This window comes from Terrapene carolina, unplaced genomic scaffold, assembly GCF_002925995.2.
Source record: "Terrapene carolina triunguis isolate 2854851 unplaced genomic scaffold, T_m_triunguis-2.0 Scaffold89, whole genome shotgun sequence".
NCBI classification, from domain to species: domain Eukaryota; kingdom Metazoa; phylum Chordata; order Testudines; family Emydidae; genus Terrapene; species Terrapene triunguis.
In genome coordinates this window covers 16,936,397-16,943,029 of record NW_020664440.1, presented here as the reverse complement: position 1 = coordinate 16,943,029, position 6,633 = coordinate 16,936,397, and positions in this window count along the sequence as shown.

Genomic DNA, 6,633 nt, shown 5'->3' with positions numbered 1-6,633 from the left:
GCAGCCCCCATTGGCCTGGAATGGCGAACCGCGGCCAGTGGGAGCTGCGATCGGCCGAACCTGCGGACGCTGCAGGTAAACAAACCGTCCCGGTGCACCAGTGGATTTCCCTGATGGGCTGTGTGCCAAAGGTTGCCCATCCCTGATATAAACCATGAGTTTAGCTGAAAAATGAAATCATACTGATGAGAGGAATTGTTATGAAATACTGTTCTTGCAATTCCAGTGGCAGATAAATATGAAGTCCTTTCTTGTGTCAGGATATTTCTGGGCCATGAAAAATTAGATACACTCAAAAGATACACTCTCTGAACTGCTGCGCGGAAGGTATGGTGAGCATGTGATAAGCTTCAATGCCAATATTAGCATTCAATTTTTATGACTAGGTCAGGCAATAGATAGTATTAAATATACTGAAAGACATTTTCATGTACGTTATAGTGATAGACAGTATCACACAGACCTGCTGTTACATTCACAGTGTGAATGTCTCCAAAATGACATTGCCACATGACTCAAGAATCAGTAAAAATATATTTATAAATTAATATCTGATACATTTATATATGCTTCTCATTTTGAAGAGGAACTAGTCAACATTTTTAAAAAACTGATGTAACAGAAAAAAATATTACCAATGCTTTGGCAACAGGAAAATGAGGTTACATCAGCTGAATAGATGGGAGCTGAAAGTAGGTCAGGTCTTAACAAATCCAGATGACAAGAAGAAAGAACAAACAATTGTGGAGAACAAGGGAAAAATATGGAGTGTGGTTAAGACAGTGGACTGGGACTCAGGTGCTCTGGTTTCAGTTCCTGCCATAACCTCCTTGAGAGTTTAGGCAAGTAATTTAATCTCTTCTGTGAAATTGGAGTAAGAATACTTTCTTTGTCTATATATGCAATAAGCTCTTCAGGGCAGAAAGTGTTTCTTACTCTATGTACGTACAATTGTCGAGCCAAAGGGGAGGGCTCAGATACACTCAATGAAGCCACAACAGGTGCATAAGTATAACCGGTTTTATTGCCAAGCTATAAGAAGCTTCCCAGCCTTCACGCGTTACTAAATACATACTTTCCAGCAACTACGCAAGCAAGCAAGAATCAATGCTTACGCCCCTTCTGCTACGGACCGTCCCGGACCCTCCAGCCTTGTCCTTGAGGGCTCGTAGCAGGCGCTGCTCCAGCATGGGGAATTCCTGGGCACCCACAAGGCCTAGGTTCGCAGGTGAGACTGTTCATCTAAAGCAATCCTCATAGCTGTTTTTATCACCATCTCCTTCTAAGGGGGGGGGGGGGCATATTCACCCACAAGCAGGCTCTGGCAGAAGTCACTGCTGCTCTCTATTCCCATACTCAACACTCTCCGGCCTTCCTTATCTCTTTACTAGTTTATCAGTTAAGTGGCTGCAAGCCAGCCCGGCAGTTCACTACTAGCTCCCCTGGAACTATGCTGTAACAACAGCCCAAGGTAACTTGCGGTCAGCCCCAACAAGTGTCTAAAAGTCAGACCCTGATCTTGGTTGTGTTTTCTCAATGCTACTATAATACAAATAATAAAATAACCCTCAGAGACAGATACGCACTGATGTGTTGAATAAACCACTTTTCCCAAAAAGCATGGGAAGAATAAGGGCAAGTGTACAGTACAGCACTACATCAGTGCAGCCTGCGCTGCTGGAGTGTGTCTGGTGAAGACGTGCTATACCAACAGGAGAGCGGTCTCCTGTTGGCATGATTACTCTACATTATCAAGAAGCAGAAGCTATGTCGGCAGAAGAGCCTCTCCCACCAACATAGCGCCAGTGTGGACAGCGTAAAACTTGTGTCTCTTGGAGGGTGTGTTTTTTTCACACCCCTGAGTGACATAAGTTATATCGACTTAGGTGGTAGCGTAAACTTGCCCTCAGTGCATTAGGAATGAAAGAAATGGCAGATACTAGACTCATTTAGGTGTGGAAAGGTTACATAAGTCCTTCATCTTGGATGTGGAAGAGCCTTAGGAGTATTTATGACTTTGCAAGGTATTAAGCACAATCAACGCCCACTGGCTTCGCTGACAGTGCTTGGCAGTTTGCACAATCAGATGCAAGTGGCTGTATAAAATTCAATTCTAATCCGTATGTGGGCAAAACTCCGACTGATTTAAAGTACATTTTATGTGTGGTTCCATGGTTTGTTTGCTTGTCACTATGCTTCCCTCCAGATTGTTTTTTTTTTTTTTTTTAAATTTAAAGCAAAAATTCTCTTTTCAGATACACTGTGGATCAGGGCCAGCGTGGCTGTTCAGGGAAAATTCCAGAACAGAGTATCAAACTTTACATATTCTGGTCTGGTATTTTTCCTAAATAGCTAAGCTGGCCCTGATCCACGGTGAAACATGTCTTAAAATTAAGCCAAGAAACCTGCAAAAATCAATTGCCTAGCAGAATCAACATTAACTAAAAGTTTAATTAAGTTGCCTTAGTATCTTATAGATACTTCTAGAAGGTCACCCAAGACAGAGCATTGGGCTCCTAAGTGTGTATTTTCTGGTAAGTTGTTGCTTCTGGGGCAGATGCACCAGTATGCTCTGCTGGTTTACACCACTCCAGCAGACTAGTGAATCTGGCCCTTTAATTATGATCAGTCCTGTACAAAGAATTCCTGAATGTTTATAACTTGAAAATATTACTTTTCATAAATTTAAAAGTAGCTAGTCACAGACTGATGGGAGTAATTTTAACACAAACTTTAATAATCCTGATAGTCACAAGAGCACATAAAATCTACGTAACTTAGAACCATATTATACAGAATGCTTAGGAGTCACCCAAAAAAGCATGTTCAAATCTAAGATCTAGTAGTTATTAGGAAAACAGTCAGTTCAAAATAGGCTGTTTTTGTAAGTGGATTATAACACTAAATACATTTACTGGACAAATATAGAATAACACAAGAACAACACTGATAAAAAGAGTCTGTCCCAGTGTTCGTAGAATTGAGCCGTAAAAGTATGTAGTTTGCCATACTTTAAACAAAAAAAAAAAGGAAGTTTTAGGGCCTGGACAAATTACTAAGTGTCCGAATCTGAATCCAATCTACATAGCCTTGTCTACATCAGATTTTTTTTTTTTTTTTTTTTTTTTTATTTTTCATTTTTTTTACTACTAGTGGAGCAGCAATCAGAGGTAGCAAGAGTGGAGTACTAGTGTAGGCAAGGTACTGGCGTTTTTACCACAACTACGTTAGAAGGTGGTTTTAAATGGTGGAAACTGCTGGTATCTTGTCTACACTAGAGCTCCCAACATTGGAGCTTCATCATTAGTAGCAACGGAGGGAAATTTTAGGGGGAAAAGTTTAGCGTAGACACAGCCTATGGAAGGGGTTAGTTACATTTTGTAAACTGGTGACTTTGTTTCAGTAGTTTTGCAAAGTGTACATTTGTGGCTGATTAAAAATACCTACAGGGGTTCCTTCTAGTATGCAAGAATATATGGCTAAAAAAAGTATTTGATAAACATACACAAGAAAACCATGTAAAAAATAAAACCCAATATCAAGTTAATATGTATTTACATTTTCTGGCACAGAACAAAACTCAGTTAATTCACAATGTTTTAAGAAAAAATAAACTAATATTTACAAAAATGGAAAATACACTTAAATATTTACACTATGGCTTCTTACTCATTTAGTTTCATAGCAGTTTTCCTAGAATGTATATATTTTGTTTCATTAGAAACAAATGTGCAAGATTAAACAATGGCAAAATATTATGCAAAGATCTGCTTCTCACCCTGCATAGTACTTACGCCTTTGATGGATTCCTGCATATATGTTATTTGCATGGTTGTTGTAGCCATGTTGGTCCCAGGTTTTGAGAGTGACAAAGTAGGTGAGGTAATATTTTTTACTGCATCACATTCTGTTGGTGGAAGCGACAAGCTTTTGAGCTGCACAAACTTTTCCTCAGGTCTCAAGGAGGTAACCAGAGTGCCTGAGCTAAATACAAGGTGGGACAGATTGTTAAGCATAAAGGGTTCAGTCCTACTATAGCAGACCACTTAAAATGAAGTGAGCAATTAGCAAGCAGTAAGGTCCGTTACAAACTGTTGTAATGAGCCATAAAACCAGTCTCTGTTAAGTCCAGGGTTTTTAGTATCCAATGGAATTATGAATTGAAGTTCCAAGGCTCATCTTTTGAAGGCACTGTGCGGGTTTCCTTTGAGGATGAGGTTTGAGAGGTCAGATATGGAGTGATCGCTTTGTGAAAAAGTGTTCGTTCATGGGTGATATGGTGTTCTTGTCTTTTATCATTTTCTCTGTGAGAGTTAATTCAGAGCACAGTGACTGTCTGGTTTCACCCACCTAGTTATTGCTGGGGCACTTGATGTATTGGATGAGGTACACCACATGTTGTGATAAGCATGTCTATGAAACTTGGCTCTTAAAAGGTGTGTTGCAGGGAGATATTGATATTGTAGCATTGGTGTTAGGTCTGCAGGTTTTGCATCTGTTGTTGGGAAAGTGTCTCATATTGCTTAGAGTTGGCATGTCCTGGTCTGTGTCCTCTTCTGGCCTTCAAACAACCCTCCAACCTTGCCAACTCATCATCAGAAGCAATCTCCCCACACACCAGGACACATTAACTCAAAGTGATGCATAGAGGTCCACATAAGTTAATAAAAAGGTCCAGCAACAAGAGAGGGAAAAACATCCAGCCAGTGACCTTTTAAAAAGTGTTTTAACCTAGAAATATTGTTCAACCCTATGTGCTAGATTCTGATAACCCTGATGCAGATACACAAATGCAGAGAGAAGGGGCAGAAAACTCCTTATGCCCATACACACAGACTTTCCATTGACTTTAGTGGGCTTTGGATCAGGTTCCCTAAGAGCAAGATGGGAGCAAATTTAGTCCTTGTGTAAGGAGGTCAAAATCCCCTGAAGTCAATGGAGTTATACACACTTATACAAGTGCTGTGTTTGGCTCCTGATCATTCAAGCAGCTAGTTCAAATTCATCCTTGATGTAGCATTCTTTCTAGTGATAAGGAAATTGTCTGTATTTATACCCTCCAAAAGAGAATGATCGTGGGCAAGCCAATGTTATATCTCTATATCAGAAACGCCTTTTGTTACATTTGTTCTGAAACAGTCAAAGAGCAAGATTCTGTCCTTAGTTCCACCCATACAAGGCCACTGATGTCAATAGCATTGCATAGGTTTAATTGCATGCAGAATTGAATCTACTATGTTTAAACTGAAACATCATAAACTTGGTATATGTTACATACTATTTGATCTCTTGAATCTTGCTCTTGCCATCCTAATAAATTTTATATATTGAAACCAAATGAGAGCAGGCACCTTTCAGAGCATGAAATCTTGACACCTACTCAGCTCTTGAAATGTGTTTCAATGTGGTTAACATCACTTACACACAGTAGTTTCCCAGTAGAGTTTTCTTCCCCACTTAAGAGTCTGGAATGAATTATGTTAGTTTTAAATCAGGGACACCATTCCTTATCATTTAACTTCTTTCCAGAGACAGCCGTTGAAGATCCTTCCTAATGTCGGGATGATCTTCCAGATCTTCATATAATGACCGAACAATATCCAATCTCCTGTAGTCCACTGGTTTTACCAGACTGCGAATAACCTGAAGACACCTCTCTTTCAGACTGAACACTGCAAAGAGAGAGAGAAGATTAATATTTATGTAATATTCTTTGAGCTTCTCTAGGACTCTCCAGCCAAATATATCAAAAGTATCTCACAAACATTCATGAATTTAGCCTGCAATACTTCTGTGAGATAGGTATTACTTTTCCCAAAATGAAGAGAATGAGACCCAGTAAGGATATCACAGAGTCACTGGCAGAGAGAAGCAGAATTCAGATCTTCTGACTCGCAGTTATGTACCCTACCCAGTGGATCATGAAATATATCATAAGATACATTAGAAATGCAGAGAGCAGGGAGGCTTAAATAATGTCAAAACCCTGTAAATAACTGTACTCAAGAGAAATCAATGATGTTGCTTTAGAAATCCCTTGTTTTCAATTTTAGATATAAAGTTTTTATTAATTGCTTGAATATCTGATTCATTCACACCCTCCCTTGTACTAAAGTAGAATAAGGTCTCTAATCTTAGCTCATCAATTTCCCCTTAAATTCTAGCAGATTTAACTCAGTTTATAATTGTACCTGGAAGTGTGATATTTGCAAATATGGGCTGGCCATTCACAGTGCGAGTAGGCACAAACAGCTCTGTCTGATTGACAAGAAGTCCATCATCTGTTTCTGCATCTCTAAACAGCCAAAGATGTTCTGTAACAAAACAGAGATTAAATATAACAAAGGAGCTATATTTCTAATTGTTTTTAATGTTATCTTTCAATTGTAGATAAATATGAGGAAGGTAATTTATTTTAAAATGAAATTGAGCTCTGGAATTAGTAACTATTTCAATTCTTCTTGTGGCTTGTGTGCCTGCCAGTGGCTTTCAAACAGATGTCTGAACTGAAGTCCACTAGGGATTTCCCAGGAGCGAACACTGTTGCCAGTTCCTTAAATAAACACACTCAGGCAGCCATGGACCCTTTGGACTTCAAAACAGTGGCCACAGGACAAGCAGGGTGGGCAATAC